Raw genomic sequence first — 19,103 nt, 5'->3', positions numbered from 1 at the left:
TCGTCCGCAGCAGGGGCACATACTGCAGCAACATCCTCCTGCCGTTCCTGATACTCCTTTAGCATGCTCACATGAAAGGTTTGCTGGATTCTTTCATCTGCACAGCTGACAATAACATAGGTAGTATCACATACCTGGGCTAGTACTTTATACGGGCCCTGCCAAGATGCCTGCATCTTGTCGGTCTTCACAGGCTTGAGCACTAAGACCTTCTGCCCAATCTGGAAAATACGCTGTTGGGCCCCCGATCGTACCATCTCTTCTGTTTCCCCTGGGCCGCCTGGAGATTCTCCCTTACTATCAGAGACAGTTGCTCCATGCGGTCCCTGAGTTCCAGAACATAGGGCACTATGGGGGTCCCCTCCTGCTCTGTCTCTCCCTCCCAGTGTCCTCTAATGAGATTGAGGGGTCCGCAGACCCTTCTCCCATAGAGTAACTCAAAGGGAGAGAACCCAGTAGATTCCTGGGGTACCTCTTTGTACGCAAATAACAGGTGAGGCAGGAATCACTCCCAGTCTCGGCAAGCGTCTGAAAAGGTCCTCAGCATTTGCTTGAGGGTCCCGTTAAAGCGCTCGCAGAGACCATTAGTTTGGGGGTGGTAAGGTGAGCTCAGCAAGGGCTTAATATTGCACACCTTCCAACTGGGTGAGCACAGCAGTAAACTGGGTTCCCTGGTCAGAGAGAATCTCCTTAGGGAACTCCACTCTAGTAAATATCTTAACCAGGGCATAAGCTACTGTCTCTGCTTCAATGTTGGACATAGCTAGTGCCTCTGGGTAACGGGTGGCGTTGTCCATCACGGTGAGAATATACTTCTTCCCGGATGGACTAGGCCTGGCCAAGGGCCCACAATGTCAATGGCTATGCGGTAAAAGGGCTCCCCAATAATAGGCATGGACATAAGTCTGGCCTTAGGGTGGTCCCCCCACTTACCTACCCCTTGACATGTGTCACACGTTTTGCAGTACTGTCGCACAACCTGGTTAAAATTGGGCCAGAAGAAATTCTGTGTAATTCTATGGGCAGTGCAATGGGACCCTAGATGTCTGGCTAGTGGTACATCATGCCCGATTCGCAGAATCTCCATCTGGTATTTCTTAGGTACCACCAGCTGTCATTTCTGTAAAAGGGCTTTACTTCTCGAGGATGGCTTAGGGATCCTATACAGTCTATCCCCCACCCATTCATAAAGCTCCCCATCTATTCCCCTTTCCTGAGTATCTGCTTTAGTCCTATACTTGTGTAAGATCAGGTCCTCCCTCCCGAATACCTCTGGGGTATCCCAGCCTAGGGGAGCCTGATCTAAGGTACATGTCGGGGAAGATAGTCTTACCTGGGTCTCAGCAGCAAACGGGCCGGTTCCAACAGCACGGGTCTGGGCACGGGTAGTCACTGGGTTGGCTTCAGTGGGGCCCATCGGGGTGTAAGCAGAAACAAGGGGGACCAAATCATTCCCCAGTAGTACAGCCGCTGGCAAATCCTTCATTACCCCCACATTCATGTGTCCCGAACCAACCCTCCAATCCAGGTGAACACGGGCAATGGGTAGCCGGAAAATGGTGCATCCTGCTACCCTTACGGCTACAGTGTCTCTGGTGTTTTGGCTCTCTGGAATGAGGTTCTTCTGTAGTAGGGTCATGGTGGTGCCAGTATGATATTAGCCCTTTTTCACTGAGATCTTTCTTTTGATAAGTACTTGCTGAGTTACCACATATGTGCTAGTATGGTACTAGCCCTTTTGCACTGAGATTTTTCTTTTCTTCTGTTTCAGTATTTACAATATTTTTTATGTGCTAGTATGATACTAGCCCTCATGCTCATTATACCTTTATATTTTGTATAATTTTTTCATTTTTCATTCACCTCTCTATACATTTGAGCTAGCCCCTTCCCCTACCTCTTCCTTCCTTCCCCTTTTATCACAGCGCAATCACCACTTACTTTATTCAGTATCACGTAGGCCATTGGCTACCTTTCCATTCTGCCTGTGTGGCTGCCTGTTGTCCTGGCTAGCTGCTTGTACTGGATCCACCTCATGCAGGACACCCCAATGTTCTTCCTCCTCAACGCAGTGAGCCGCAGGCATGGATGTGCGGGGATTCCCCCCTGCTGGCTTTCTCCATGCCTGGGACTGCCTGGCTGGATTCAGTCTGGCTTTTTGTGCCCTAGCTGTTTACACCCGAAACACCTGATGGGTTGTGATTAGTCCTGAGAGTTGAACCTGGGCTGCTGAGAATAAGTGGCCGCTGGAGGTGGTGCTGTAGGACGGTACGTCTGTGGTTGGTAGGCGGCAGCTGGAGGGGGTGCCGCTGATCGATAATCCACCCGAGCTGTTGTCTTGACCACAGGGTTATCCAGTTTGCGGGCGTCTGTGTATTCGTCCTCCAGGCGAGCTGCTTCAGGCAAGGTGAAAGGTTTTCGGTCCCGGACCCACTCTCTGACTTCTGGGGACAGCTTGTCAAAGAAGTGCTCCAGCAGGAACAGCTGCAGCACCTCTTCCCTGGATACTGCTTGGCATCCAGCGACCCAGTGGGATGCCGTGCGGTGTAAGCGGCATGCCCACTCAGTATATGAATCTCCAGTCTGCTTGCTTGTCTCTCGGAACCGCCTCCGGTATGCCTACGGTGTGACGGCATACCTGGCCAAAAGTGCTTCTTTTACCAGCCCATAGTTCATAATCTCCTCGTCTGGGATGGCCCTGATCACTGGCCCGGCCGGACAATTTCCCAGACAAAATGGTAACCCATTCCTCTGTGGGTACCCGGTGTAGGGCACATTGCCATTCAAAATCGGCAAGGTACCCATCAATCTCCCCTTCTGCTTCGATTACATTTTTAAAAGCAGCAAAATGTACCTTTCTCCTTTCAGTTGGTGCTGCTGTGACTCCTGCTGCTGCAGCACCTCTTTGCTGTAGCCAATTTGCATTCACAGCCTCTATAACTCGGTCTATGATCTCCGCTGTAGGGTTAGGGCCATAATGTGCCAGTCTTATGTTAACAGCCCGATCAAAACTTGCCTCTTTGGGTATCCTGTATTTTACGCTGGGCCTTTCAGTTATGTTGGTTCTTTCGGCTCTATCCATTTCGACTAGTTCTGCGATAATGTCCCTCTTCTTACGGTTGTTGGCCGATCAGCCCCGGTTCTCCAGTAAGTCCTTGAGGGTAGAGCGTTTAGCCGTTCATACTGTGATTCCATTGGCCTGTGTCTTCTTGTAGCTGTCCTTCTGGGCTGTGGGAATGATCCCACTGCTTGCCACCAATAGTAACGACACCCCGAGTATGAAAGGGGTTAAAGCCGTTTAGGACATTCCATTTCCAAACACAAAGGCAGCTACCGAACACTCCGATCAACTGAACAAGAACCCCATATGAATAATCCCCCCCCCAAATACGAGACGAGGCTCTGTCTTGAGGGTCAAATGGGAATTAATTTTTATTAAAACAAATACAGTCTTATATACAGTAAAAGGAGGAGGTGTATACCTCCTGCTCATATAACTCTGAAAATACACCTTTGACCAGACCTAATTAACATGAGCTCATTAACTAATCCCTTTAAGCAGCCTGGTCATTGTTATAATAAATCAGGATTTCACTACAGGTCAGACTTGTTGTCACCGAGCTTCACACAGTATATGGTACATTATCATACGTTTAAACACAGGACTCCTTCTCACAATGGCAGGAGCTAATTATAATTAACAATACAAACAGTGATCTCCCCCCCTCCTCAGCCTAGTAGGCAACAAACAATAGTATGAGTAGACTGTCCGACTCCTACCCAGTTCTAGAGGCCAATGTGATCAGCTCTCTCAACTAACATGTTGAGTTCAGAATCAAACAAACCAAGAATAGTGTTTACATATAGCCTGGGAGATATTGTGGATAAATATTACTGTCCCATTTTAAGTAATCCAAGATATATTTTCTCAGTCACCCTGTGCCCAAAAGTGACTCCCGTCACAGGCATATATCCTTTTCCACTGCCTCCAAGATTCCAAATGGAAACCCTCATCATTCGCACTTACAATTTCATTTTATATATACACATTATTCAAAATCAGTCTCATCAAAGTATTAGTGTTGCCTTATAAGTTTATGTGAAATCTCCATTAATAACTGTAAAATATTGTATTGATGAATATATTTCATTTAGCTGGCATCTATGAAAGCCGGGCAAAAAGAGTTTCATTTAAGCTTTTGCTAAGAGCAGAGAATGTGGGCCAAGGCTTGTATATACAAACAATGCAGAGCCAATTCCATTGTTTTACACCTACTCCTTTCAAAGGTTCCCATGTTGGGATATGCATTGGAGGGGGCCCAACCCATAATCAACACCTAACTTCCTGGGGAAATTCAATTAACTCCCAGCCAGCATAGCCACAAGGATTTGCATGAAAGGGGGCCGACTTATGGAGTAAGCCCTCCAATCATGATCCAAGCTAGGCCAACCAATGAGACATCAGCCTGGTTTGATATACTCAGAGCCAAGGGGGAGGTATTGGTCTCTTTCTGATAGACCAGCAAGCTGAAAGGAGCTTTGGTAAGGATGGGTAATTATGGGAAAGGAATGCCCTTTTACTTGTAACTAAATATGTGTGTAGATTACTGTATTGAGGAATATACCCTGTATTCCTTCATGTAAATACTTTATTTCAACCTAATATTTTCTTCCTTGGTGTAAGGCGATAGATAGACGATTGTGTATTAGCTAGACTTTCAACTGCGTCCTAATAAATGTTATTATATTTGAAGCTTTCACTCTTGGTTGAAAAGAACTCTTATTTAACCCACATCATATCTATGAGATATGAAAAATCTTAAATATAGATTTTTCAGGGTAACAATTAGTATAGACAAAAGGTAAAAAGGAAAGTTCTGAGAAGTTTGTTAGTCTGGGTATTCAGACGGGAGACAGATGAACAAAAAAGACATAAGAAAAAACGCTTAGCGTTTCCGGAGGGGGTTAGGACTGTATAGATCAGCTCTGTCTTCCATACAAGAAGTCACATTCACCCAAACGTTAAACATCCTCACACGGGGCACCATCTGTAATGGCACCTACCTCACTTATACGCTTAATGATACATCAAATAGGTGAGTACAACCTTGTCTATATAAGAAGCAACCAATGCGGTTGCAGCTATAACCAATAAAATCAGTAATGAATGATAACTTGCAAAAAGGATAACAATCCAATTTATTTAACCACTTGCCACACAAAATGATGCGGCAAAGTGATTTCAACATCCTGACTGGGCGTCATATGACGTCCTCAGGATATTAAAACACTGCGCTCCCCCAGGGGCACGCATCGCATCAATTGTTGTTGCGGTGTGCCAATCTGACACACCGCAACTCCGATCTAGGTAAAGAGTCTCTGACTGAGACTCTTTACCACGTGATCAGCCGTCTCCAATCACGGCTGATCATGATGTAAACAGGAAGAGATGGTGATCGGCATTTCCTCACATGCGTCTGACAGACATGAGTAGAGGAGAGCCAATCGGCTGCTCTCCTGACAGGGGGGGGTCTGTGCTGATTGTTTATCAGCGCAGCCCCCCCTCTGATCCCGCCTAGGACCACCATCATGCTGCCCAGGACCACCAGGATGGCCATCCACACTGGACCACCAGGTATGCCCCCGTAGACTCCCAGGGAAATGCAAATCTGTGCCCAGGCAGCTGCAAATCAATGCCCAGGCAGCTGCCAATCAGTGCCCACTCACAATGCCTACCACTGCCAGTGCCACCAGGGATGCCTATCAGTGCCTTATATCAGTGCCACGTATCAGTGCCCATCAGTGCCACATATCAATGCCCATCAGTGCCCAGAAGTGCCACCTATCAGTGCTCATCAGTGCCCAGCAGTGCCGCCTATCAGTCCACCCATAAGTACCCATCTTTGCAGCCTTTCAGTGCCCATCAGTGTTGCCTATCAGTGCCCATCAGTGCCCACCAGTGCCACGCATTAGTGCCCATCAGTGCCGGCTATCAATGCCCATCAGTGCTGCATATAAGTGCCACCCATCAGTGCCGCCTACCTGTGCCCATCAGTGCCGCATATCAGTGCCCATCGTCAGTGCCCATCAGTGCCCGTCAGCGCCCGCTCATTGGTGCCACCTCATCAGTGCCACCTTATCAGTGCCCATCAGTGCCGCCTTATCAGTGCCCATCAGTGAAAGAGAAAACTTATTTATTTACAAAATTTTATAACAGAAACAAAAGCAAAACTTAGATTTTTTTCAAAATTTTCGGTCTTTTTTTATTTGTTTAGCAAAAAATAAAAACCGCAGAGGTGATCAAATACCACCAAAAGAAAGCTCTATTTGTGGGAACAAAATTATAAAAATTTAGTTTGGGTACAGCGTAGCATGACTGCGCAATTGTCATTTAAAGTGCGACAGCACTGAAAGCTAAAAATTGGTCTGGGCAGGAAGGTGTATAAGTGCCCGGTATTGAAGTGGTAAAACTTACTAAATAAAATAGGATACACAGATCTTACGTTACCATGCTTGCCAGGAGCCACAATACTGTCCTCTGCTCCTTCACATCACCACCACAGCATTGTCCTCTGCCCCTTCACATCACGCCCCACAGTGGTGCCCTCTGCCCCCTTTATATCACCCCCCCCACAGTGGTGTCTTCTGCCCCCTTTACATCACTCCTCACAGCAGTGTCCTCTGCCTTCCTTAACATTACCCTCACAATAGTGTCCTCTGCCCCTTCACATAGCCCCCCCCCCCAAAGGTGTGTCCTCTGCCCCATTTACATCACCCCCACATCATTGTCCTCTGCTCCCCTTCCAATCACCCCCACAGTGATGTCCTCTGCCCCCCTTTACATCTCCCCCAACAGCAGTGTCCTCTGCCCCCCTTACATCACCCCCACAGCGGTGTCCTCTGCCTCTTCATATAACCCCCCACAGTAGCATCCTTTGACCCTTCAGATCACCCCTCCCCTAAGTGGTGTTCTCTGCCCCTTCATATCACCCCCCACAGCAGTGTCCTTAGCCCCCCTTCACATCACCCCCCACAGTAGTGTCCTCTGCCCCCTTTACATCACCCCCCAAGCAGTGCCCTCTGCCCCATCACATAACCCCCATAGCAGTGTCCTTAGCCCCCCCTTTACATCAAGGCCCACAGTGGTGTCCTCTGCCTCCCTTAATATCACCCCCCACAATAGTGTCCTCTGCCCCTTCAAATCACCCCCACAGCAGTATCTTCTGCCCTCTTCACATAACCCCCCCAGAGTAGCATCCTTTGCCCCCTTCACCCCCCCCCACAGTAGTATCCTCTGCCCTTTTATGTTACCCCCCACAGTAGTGTCTTCTGTCCCTTCACATCATCCCCCCCACAGCAGTGTCCTCAGCCCCCCTTTACATCACCCCCTACATTGATGTTCTCTGCCCCCTTCACATCACCCACCACAGTGGTGTCCTCTTCCCCCCTTCACGTCACCCCCGCAATAGTGTCCTCTGCCCCTTCAAATCACCCCCACAGCGGTATCTTCTGCCCTCTTCACATAACCCCCCCAGAGTAGCATCCTTTGCCCCTTCACCCCCCCCACAGTAGTATCCTCTGCCCTTTCATATTACCCCCCACAGTAGTGTCTTCTGTCCCTTCACATCATCCCCCCCACAGCAGTGTCCTCAGCCCCCCTTTACATCACCTCCCACGTTGGTGTTCTCTGCCCCCTTCATATCACCCACCACAGTGGTGTCCTCTGCCCCCCTTCACGTCACCCCCGCAACAGTGTCCTCTGCCCGCTTCACGTCACCCCCACAGTAGCATCCTTGGCCCCTTCACATCACCCCCACAGTGGTGTCCTCTGCCCCCTTCACGTCACCCCCCACAACAGTGTCCTCTGCCCCTTCACATACCCCCCCCACAGAAGCATCCTTTACCCCTTCACATCACCCCCCACAGCTGTGTCCTCTGCCTCTTCCCATCATCCCCACAGTACTGTCCTCTGCCCCCCTTCACATCACCCCCATAGAAGTGTCCTTTGCCCCTTTACATCACCCCCACAGCAGTGTCCTCTGCCCCCTTTACATCACTCCCCATAGAAGTGTCCTCTGCCCCATCACACAACCCCCCATTAGCAGTGTCCTTATTCCCCCTTTACATCACGCCCCACAGTGGCGTCCTCTTTCCTCCCTTAAAATCACCCCCCAAAATAATGTCCTCTGCCCCTTCACATCACCCCCCACAGTGGTGTCCTCTGCCCCTTCACATCACCCCCCCCCCACAGTAGTATCCTCTGCCCCTTCATATCACCCCCACAGTGGTGTCTTCTACCCCTTCACATCATCCCCCCCACAGCGGAGTCCTCTGCCCCCCTTCATATCACCCCCCACAGCAGTGTTCTCTGCCCCCTTTACATTACTCCCACAGTGGTGTCCTCTGCCCCTTCACATCACACCCCATAGAAGTGTCCTCTGCCCCTTTACATCACCCCCACAGTGGTCCTCTGCCTCCTTCACATCACCCCCCACAGCAGTGTCCTCTGCCCCCTTCACATCACCCCCCAATAGAAGTGTCATCTGCCCCTTCACATCACCCCATAGCAGTGTCCTTTGCCCCCTTTACATCACCCCCACAGCAGTGTCCTCTGCCCCACTTCACACCACCCCCACAGTGGTGTCCTCTGTCCCCTTTCACATCACCCCCCCACAGTAGTGGCCTCTGCCCCCTTTCACATCACCCCCCACAGTAGTGTCTTTAGCCCCCCTTTACATCACGCCCCACAGTGGTGTCCTCTGCCTGCCTTAATATCACCCCCTATAATAGTGTCCTCTGTTCCTTCACATCACCCCCCACAGTAGTGTCTTCTGCCCTCTTCACATAACCCCCCACAGTAGCATCCTTTGCCCCTTCCAACACCCCCCCCCCACAGTAGTATCCTCTACCCCTTCATATCACCCCCCACAGTAGTGTCTTCTATCCCTTCATATCACCCCCCCACAGCAGTGTCCCCAGCCCCCCATTACATCCCCCCCCAGTGGTGTCCTCTGCCTGCTTCACATACCACCCACAGTGGTTTCCTCTTCTCCTTCACATCACCCCCTACAGCAGTGTCCTCTGCCCCCTTCACATCATCCCCACAGTACTGTCCTCTGCCCCCCTTCACATCACTCCCCATAGAAGTGTCTTCTGCCCCCTTCACATCACCCCCCACAGCAGTGTCCTCTTCCCCCTTCACATCAACCCCCACAGCAGTGTCCTCTGCCCCCTTCACATCACCCCCCACAGCAGTGTCCTTTGCCCCCTTTACATCACCCCCACAGCGGTGTCCTCTGCCCTCTTCACATCACTCCCACAGCAGTGTCCTCTGCCCCTTCACATCACCCCCCACAGTATTGTCCTCTGCCCCCCTTCACATCACCCCCCAATAGAAGTGTCCTCTGCCCCTTCACATTACCCCCACAGCAGTGTCCTTTGCCCCCTTTACATCACCCCCACAGTGGTGTCCTCTGCCCCCTTCACATCACGCTCCACAGCGGTGTCCTCTGCCCCCTTTCACATCACCCACCACAGTGGGGTCCTCAGCTCCCCTTTTACATCACCCCCCACAGCGGTGTCCTCTGCCTCCCTTAACATCACCCCCACAATACTGTCCTCTGCCCCCTTTCACATCACCCACCACAGTGGTGTCCTCTGCCCCCCTTCACATCACTCCCCACAGCTGTGTCTTCTGCCCCTTCACATCACCCCCACAGCAGTGTCCTTAGCCCCCCTTTACATCACCCCCGCAGTGGTGTCCTCTGCCCCCTTCACATCACACTCCACTCCACAGCGGTGTCCTCTGCCCCCTTCACATCACCCCCACAGCAGTGTCCTCTGCCTCCCTTAACATCACCCCTACAATACTGTCCTCTGCCCCTTCACATCGCTCCCCACAGTACTTTCCTCTGCCCCCTTTCACATCACCCCCCACAGCAGTGTCCTTAGCCCCCCTTTACATCACCCCCACAGTGGTGTCCTCTGCCCCTTTTACATCCCCCCCACAGCGGTGTCCTCTGCCCCCCTTTACATCACCCCCCACAGCAGTGTCCTCTGCCTCCCTTAACATCACCCCTACAATACTGTCCTCTGCTCCTTCACATCACTCCCCACAGTACTTTCCTCTGCCCCCTTTCACATCACCCCCCACAGCAGTGTCCTTATCCCCCCTTTACATCACCCCCACAGTGGTGTCCTCTGCCCCTTTTACATCCCCCCCACAGCGGTGTCCTCTGCCCCCCTTTACATCACCCCCCACAGCAGTGTCCTCTGCCTCCCTTAACATCACCCCTACAATACTGTCCTCTGCTCCTTCACATAACCCCCCATAGTAGCATCCTTTGCCCCTTCACATCCCCCCCAGAGTAGTATCCTGTGCCCCCTTCACACCACCCACCACAGTGGTGCCCTCTGCCCCATTCACATCACCCCCCACAGTAGTGTCCTCTGCCCCCCTTCACATGACCCCCTACAGTGGTGTCCTTTGACCCCTTCACATCACCCCCACAGAAGTGTCCTCAGCCCCCTTTACGTCACCACCCACAGAAGTTTCCTCTGCCTCCCTTAACATCACCCCCACAATACTGTCCTCTGCTCCTTCACATCATCCCAACAGAATTGTCCTCTGCCCCCCTTCACATCACCCCCCACAGTGGTGTCCTCTGCCCCCTTTACATCACCCCCCACAGTTGTGTCTTCTGCCCCCTTAAAATCACCCCCACAAAAGTGTCCTCTGCCCCTTCACATAGCCCCTCCCCAAAGCTGTGTAATTTGCCCCCTTTACATCACCCCCCCACAGAAGTGTCTTCTGCTCCTTCACATCACCCCCACAGCATTGTCCTCTGCCCCCTTCCCATTACCCCCACAACGATGTCCTCTGCCCCCCTTCACATCTCCCCCCACAGCAGTGTCCTCTGCCCCCCTTCCCATTACCCCCACAATGATGTCCTCTGCCCCCCTTCACACCTCCCGCCACAGCAGTGTCCTCTGCCCCCTTCACATCACCCCTCCCCACAACGGTGTGCTCTACCCCTTCACATAACCCCCTACAGTAGCATCCTTTGACCCTTCAGATCACCCCTTCCCACAGTGGTGTCCTCTTCCCCCGTCACATCACCCCTCACAGTAGTGTCCTCTGCCCCCTTCACATCACCCCCACAGTAGTGTCCTCTGCCCCCTTCACTTCACCCCTCACAGCAGTGTCCTCTGCCCCATTCACATCACCCCCTTATAGAAGTGTCCTCTGCCCCTTCACATCACCCCACACAGCAGTGTCCTTTGCCCCCTTTACATCACCCCCCACAGCAGTGTCCTCAGCCCCCCTTCACATTACCTCCCACAGTGGTGTGCTCTGCCCCTTTTACACACCCCCCCACAGTAGTGTCCTCTGCCTCCCTTAACATCACCCACCACAGCAGTGTCCTCAGCCCCCCTTCACATCATCCCCACAGTGGTGTCCTTTGCCCTCTTTACATCACCCCCACAGTGGTGTCCTCAGCACCCTTCACAACCCTCCCCACAGCAGTGTCCTCTGCCCCCCTTCCCATTACCCCCACAACGATGTCCTCTGCCCCCCTTCACACCTCCCGCCACAGCAGTGTCCTCTGCTCCCTTCACATCACCCCTCCCCACAGCGGTGTGCTCTACCCCTTCACATAACCCCCTACAGTAGCATCCTTTGACCCTTCAGATCACCCCTTCCCACAGTGGTGTCCTCTTCCCCCCGTCACATCACCCCTCACAGTAGTGTCCTCTGCCCCCTTCACATCACCCCCACAGTAGTGTCCTCTGCCCCCTTCATATCACCCCTCACAGCAGTGTCCTCTGCCCCCATTCACATCACCCCCTTATAGAAGTGTCCTCTGCCCCTTCACATCACCCCACACAGCAGTGTCCTTTGCCCCCTTTACATCACCCCCACAGTGGTGTCCTCTGTCCCCTTCACATCACCCCCCACAGCAGTGTCCTCAGCCCCCCTTCACATTACCTCCCACAGTGGTGTGCTCTGCCCCTCTTACACCCCCCCCCACAGTAGTGTCCTCTGCCTCCCTTAACATCACCCACCACAGCAGTTTCCTCAGCCCCCCTTCAAATCATCCCCACAGTGGTGTCCTTTGCCCTCTTTACATCACCCCCACAGTGGTGTCCTCAGCACCCTTCCCAACCCTCCCCACAGCAGTGTCCTCTGCCTCCCTTAACATCACCCCCCACAATACTGTCCTCTGCCCCTTCACATCACCCCCCCAAAGCGGTGTCCTCTGCCCCCTTTACATCACCCCCACAATAGTGTCCTCTGCCCCGTCACATCACCCCCCACAGTAGTGTCCTCTGCACCCTTTTCATCACCCCCATCAATGGTGTACTCTGCCCCCCTTCACATCACCCCCCACAGCAGTGTCCTCTGCCCTCTTTAAGTCACCTCCCACTAGGGTGCCCATGTGTCCCGGATTTCTCGGGATTATCCCCTAATTTACACCTTTGTCCCCGGTCCTGGGCACCTTCATTCCGGGACAATACAGTGTCCCGGAATGAAACTGACAATCTGGGAACAGGGGCGGACCGAGCCGCCATAGCGCTGGCTCTGACTCCGCCTCCACCTTCTCCACCTACTCCTGATCACTGGTTGCTATAGCCTCCTGCCGTCTGGCAACCAGTGACATCACTGCCCAGCGTTGAAAGCGGAGGAGGATTTCACTTCCTCCTCTCTATTGCTGCTGGGAGTCACTGCTGGTTCTTTCACCTCCGCACTTGGCTCCAGTGACTGGCTCACAGCTTATGTGGGGTGTTTCTGTTCCCAGACGCTGCGATTACAGTGTGTACGGCATCTCTCCCTTCCTCCCCCATCCTGCCCACCCAGACTGAAGTCCCCTCCCCCTTTTCCTCGGCTCGGATGTCATAGACAGGAAGAAGGAGGGGGAGGAGAATGCACACAGCACTCAACAGGACGGGACGTGCTGATCTGAGGTTTGTACAGAATATTAATGCTTGGCACTTGCAGGAGAAGGAGACACAGAGACAGGGGACAAGTTGTCAAAAAAGAATACTTGCAGTGATTTTGGGGGATAAGAGCATGCTGTATGTGCTAGGGGGCACTTTGGGAGGGGAGAAAAATTGTGCTGGGGGGGTCAGATTTTTTATTTAACCCCCTCTTCCAGCACAATTTCTCTCCCCTCCCGAAGTGTGCCCCCTAGCACAGCATGCTCTTATCCTTCAAATCACTGCAAGTATTCTTCTTTGACAACTTGCCCCCTTCCCCATCTTCAAAGAAACTGGCTGCTATTGACGGGACAATTGTACTGTCTGGAATCCTGGGAACTTTGCTAGAGATTCAGGGCAATTGCTCCAGGTGCCAGTGCCCCCCTGTCAGGCAAGTTAATGCAGCATGAGGCTGGCTAGAACAAACAGCCCAGGAGGGAGTGGGAGAAGACCTCACCACCGGCCACCCTGACCTGAGCAGCACTGGGTGCAGCATCCCTCAGCGGAACTGCAGTAATTCAGGTACAGATAACATGGGGACATACACTACAGGCTGGACTGGGGCTAATGTCAGAGCTGTGGCAGGGAGAGAGCAAGCAGTAGAGAGAGTCCCGGAGCCATACAGCAAAGCAATAGGCGCAGGGAGGGCATGACAGTGCTGGACAGCACAGTTGCCGCATTAAGGATTGTTTCCCCTTTTAGGAAAGGGGAGGGGGCTGGGTCAGGCTGGGGTCATGGTAATAGAGAGGAAGGGAGAGGGGGAAGTGACGTCAGTCACAGAGCAGAGGAGGAAGAGATTACATAGTTACATAGTTACATAGTTAGTAAGGTTGAATAAAGACACTAGTCCATCCAGTTCAACCTGAGTGAGCACCCCATCCCCACACATTGCATCCCATCAAGATGCCCATCCACTATATTATTTTTTTATTTAAATTTTTTTTATATATATATTTAGGGTACCCTTGTAGCGCCATCAATCTACGCAGTGCTCCACACACACCCACACCGGTCCCCACCCCAAGGGGTCTGCAATCCAAGGTCCCCAACTCACACCCATACACCAGGGCCAATTTTTTTTTTTGGACAGAAGCCAATAAACCTACCAGCATGTCTTTGGGGTGTGGGAGGAAACCGGAGTACCCGGAGGAAACCCACGCAGACACAGGGAGAACATGCAAACTCCAGGCAGGTAGTGTCGTGGTTGGGATTCGAACCATTGACCCTATTGCTGCGAGGCGAGAGTGCTAACCACTACACCACTGTGCTGCCCTTCACCTAGACTTCACCCTCACCACTCTGCATCTCTCTCTCACCCTATTAGCACATGGCGGTGATGGATGGTTTCATTCAGCAATTGAGAGCGGCGGTCGCCGCTCGGGGCGCAGACTGGCTGCAGGAGCAGGGGTCCGCAATTGCGGCGGGCCCCCTAGCTCACAGGGGACAAGGAGGAACAGACAGGGAGAGGTGAGAGGGACCTGGCATGGTGGCAAGGGCCCGGGGGGAAGGGAGCCTAGCACAGCTCTTCCCCCCCTGCCCGTCATAGATGCACTGAACAGGCGGATGGGGCTGCAGGGGAGGTGCGGTAGGCCCAGGATACACAGGTATGGGGCACCACACAGCATGAGACTGCATGAACAACAGGGTCGGCCAGCAACACAGGACAGTCCAGGAGAGGACATGGGAGGAGCGCTGGGTCAGGGGCGAGTGAGGGAAACAGTCAGCTGTCACGTGCCCAGCAAAGTTGCAGATGCAGGAGCCCGTCACGAGGGGCACCGAGCGGGTCTGGCGGGAAGGCGGGGAGAGAGGGACGTGCACAACACCGCAGACCCACGGCACCCAGGGCGAGTACTTCTGGGGTGCAGTTGGCAGTCGTCAGGAACAAGATCAGCAGCGACAGATCAGAGGGGGAGCTGTCCAGATCTGGCAGAAGTGAGGATCGGGGACATCCAGCAGCGGTGGTTCCAGGAGTGGTGGCTGATGGGCCCAGTCCTGGGCAGCCCAGTGAGTGTAACTATTCATTTTCTATCTCTACTTTATTGCATAGTTAGTTGGGTCAGAGTAAGCAGACTGGGCAGGCGGGTCCTAGGGAGACAGCGGGGGCGGTGAAGGCTGAGTCTAACCCAGCACCGCCACCAGATGCGACCCCCCTGACCGGGAATGAGGGGCACAGGTAATTATTGTCTGGACAGATTGAAGCTGGTAGAAGGCAAGAAGGAAGATGAAGAGAAAAGGAGATACCGTTTAATTCCACGTATCTTTTCAAATTGGCTGCAGGCCTTTGCCATTTTGGCAAGCGTGGTAGGGGAAAAGGCCCCCGAACACTGCTCAGTGCTGTTTGTTTACATGAAAGCCATTAGTGAGACACAGGACTTATGGCGGTATGGCCTGGCTTCGTTACGACGAACAGTTTAGACAACGGATGGCCGTACGACTGACCCTACGCTGGGACCATAAGGACATAAGTCTGTGGATGAAGCTGATGACCGCGGCGCGGGCCCCAAATCATTTTTTTCAGGCAGGGGTCGGAGGTTCAGCAGCTCCTGGACAACAGACCGACAAAAGATGGGGCTTTTGTTGGCAGTTCAACGAGGGCACATGCAAATTTGGATCTAACTGTCAATTGAAACATTTGTGTTCGGGCAGCGGGGGATCCCATGCGCTGTTCAACTGCTTTAAGAAAGGAAAAGGTCGTGCCGGAGATTCTGCGAGTAAGAGGGATGACGCCAGTGCGGGTGGAAAGGATGCTTCCTTTCCTCAGTAGATACCCCAACCGGGTGGCGGTGAACATATTGGCAGCAGGCTTTACTAGTGGTTTCAGAATACCTTGTTCTTTGGCAACAGTCCCACCCGAGGCTAACAATTTACGGTCAACACTGCTGCACCCAGCGGTGGTTTCTGAAAAATTGGGGAAGGAGGTTATGCTTGGGCGCATGGCAGGCCCTTTTAAGGAGGTGCCACTTTCGGATTTGGTGGTCTCTCTGCTGGGAGTGGTTCCCAAAAAAAAGCCCAACAAGTTCAGATTAATCCACCACCTCTCCTTTCCGAAGGGCAGGTCGGTTAATGACTCCATTGCACACGAAGAGTGTGCGGTAACGTACACCTCTTTCGATGCGGCGGTTGCTTGGATAAGGAGGTACAGGCAGGGGTCCTTGACGGCTAAGTCGGACATTGAGTCGGCTTTCCAGCTGCTGCCGGTACATCCGGACAGCTTTTGGCTGCTTGGTTGTATGTGGAACGGGGCCTATTACGTAGATCGTTGCTTGCCCATGGGATGCTCCATCTCATGTGCCCTCTTCGAAACGTTCAGCTCATTTTTGGAATGGGCAGCTTGGGATGTTAGGGTATCAACTCAGTCATTCATTATTTGGATGATTTTTTATGTGTCGCCCCGGCGGGCTCCAATATCTGCGCTGTCTTGTTAGGGACGTTACAACATCTGGCGGACCGCTTCAGGGTGCCACTAGCTTCGGAAAAAACGGAAGGACCAACAGCGACAATTACGTGTCTGGGAATCTAAATAGACTCGATGAGAATGGAGTGCCGACTGCCGAGGGACAAGTTGGCGAAGTTGAAGGAGGAGGTGCGTGGGACCATTGGTGTACGGAAATTGCAGCTACGCCAACTACAATCCTTACTGGGCAAGCTGAATTTTGCTTGCCGAATAATCCCGATGGGTAGGATCTTTTGCTGTCGGCTGGTGGCAGCCACCGCGGGGGTCCGGGCACCTACGCACTTTGTGAGTCTCAGCAGGGAACACGGGGAGGATTTGCAGGTGTGGCAGGAGTTCCTAGAGTCTTTCAACGGGCGTGCTCTTTGGATGTCAAGCCCCATCAGTAACTGCGACCTGGAACTGTTTACTGACGCAGCGGGTTCTACAGGGTTTGGCGCTTTTTGCAAGGGACAATGGTGTGCAGCCATATGGCCTTTGGCCTGGCAGGAGGCCGGGTTTCTTCAGAACCTGGTTCTTTTGGAATTGTTTCCATTTGTGGTGGCCATGGAAATTTGGGGAGAATCTTTTCGCAACTTGAAGGTTCGCTTTAACTGCGACAATCTTGATGTGGTACAGGTTTTTAATCGGCTGACAGCGGCATCTATGCCGGTGGTCAGGCTGTTGCTACATTTGGTCCTACGCTGCTTACAAGTGAATGCATTCATATATGCTGTGCATTTACCAGGGAGTGACAACACTTTGGCTGTCCTCTATTTTATTACTCGGGGATTGGAAAGGGGTATCTCGGCAGCTGCCATCAACCATGAGTTGGCCGGTTTGGCTTTCTTTTTAAGTGGCAAGGGTGAAAGGATCACACAAAAGAGTTTTGGTTAAGACAGGTAGCAAAAGGGTACAGGAAGGTGCATAAACAGAGGGATGGCAGGCGCCCAGTCTCCTTTGAGATGCTACAAGTTTTAGATGTTAGTTTGGAAAAGGTCTGCCATTCCTTTTATGAATGTGTGTTATTTCGGGCAGCCTTCGCACTGGCTTTCTTTGGGGCACTGCGTATAATCGAGTTGGTCAGTCCTTCGAGAGTTCAAGGGGGGCTGTTGCATGGGGACGTAGAGTATTTACAGAATTCTATCAGGATTTGGATCAGACGATCTAAGACTGATCAGGCCGGAAAGGGCAGGCAACTCGAGTTCCATAAGATTGCGGAGTCCAGCATTTGCCCTGTTAGGGTGGTGGCATCATTTCTGGATGTGTGACCAGTAGTCGCGGGGTCTTTTCTCATTCACAAGGACGGTGCGTTCTTATCAAAGTTCCAGTTCATAGCGGTGTTTCAAAAATGCGTGTCAATTGGGGGGTACGACCCGGACAGTTTTTCTTCTCAATCCCTCCAGATGGAGGCGGCCAGGACGGGTCTGAGTTAGGAGGCAATTAGGTGTATTGGTGGGTGGGATTCGGATAGATTTAGTTTGTACGTTTGCCCACAGATGTTAATGTAACAGGTGTCACGTACTGTTGGTTATGGTTACATGGCTTTGGTATTAGAATTTTTGTGTTCTGTGTTGTTATTTTCTTGTTCACAGGTCAAGAAGTGGGACTAGTATAGATTCTCGGCCACTCATACATTTATTGTGGGGCTAGGAGAGCTGATGTTCGGCCGAACGGCAGGCAGATTCGCATCCCAAAACAGGAGGCTCAAATCAGGTGGATCGGGGTCCCGGGTATGCGGTGGAACAGGGTGTTGGGGGAAGTGCACAGGTTCTCCCGCCTTGATAGGGCCCCCCATGTTCTGCTGGTACATGTGGGGGGTAATGATATGGGAGCCAGATTGATGAGGGACCTTATTCGGGACGTAAAATGTGACTTTTTACGTCTACGAGCGGCCTATCCGGATATGGTAATAGTATGGTCGAATATGGTGGGTAGGTTGTCATGGCGGTGGGCATGGTCTGCTAAAAAGGTGGATAGGGCTAGAATAAAGTTAACAAAGAAGTGAGCAGGTTTTTCATAAAAAATGGTGGTTTAGCCATTCGCCACAGAGAGCTGGAGTTAGATACATGGAGGTATTTGCGTAGTGATGGGGTACATCTTAACGATGTGGGGACAGATTTGTAGTCCCTGGGCCTGCAGGAAGGGATACAGCGAGGGCTGAGGATGTGGAGGTGCTCGCAAGGGTAAAGGGTTACCCCTTGCGTGCTGTGGCAGTGTTGGGGTCGCTGGAATTGAGAAGTTAAAGGTTACATGTATGGAACATGTGGTACCCATCCATGGGATGGGGGTTGTTTTTCTGGTACCCATCCATGGGATGGAGGTTGTTTGGTACCCATCCATGGAAGGATGGGGGTTGATTTCAGGTACTTTTAGGTTACGAGGGGTTAACCTGGAAGGGGTTAAAGGTTAGGTCACTGCGAACGCTGGGATTTCCGACTGGAGGCCTAAAAGTTCACAGAAGTTGTTCGCAGTGACCAGTGGTATGGTTGTTTTCCTCTATTATCCCTAAAAAGTTAATTAAACATTTTATGGTTATTTATGATGTTATTTATGTGCATTTATACGTTTTTAATAAATAGGCCATAAAGGCCATTTACTCCAAAAACCGGGTCGAGTCATTTATGAGGGTTGAAAGGGGGATAAAACTTTGGGTAAAAAGGTCACCAGTAGATGGGGCTTAAGTCTTACAAAT

This window comes from Aquarana catesbeiana, linkage group LG01 (assembly GCF_042186555.1).
Source record: "Aquarana catesbeiana isolate 2022-GZ linkage group LG01, ASM4218655v1, whole genome shotgun sequence".
NCBI lineage: Eukaryota > Metazoa > Chordata > Amphibia > Anura > Ranidae > Aquarana > Aquarana catesbeiana.
Note: the sequence above shows the minus strand (reverse complement) of the source record.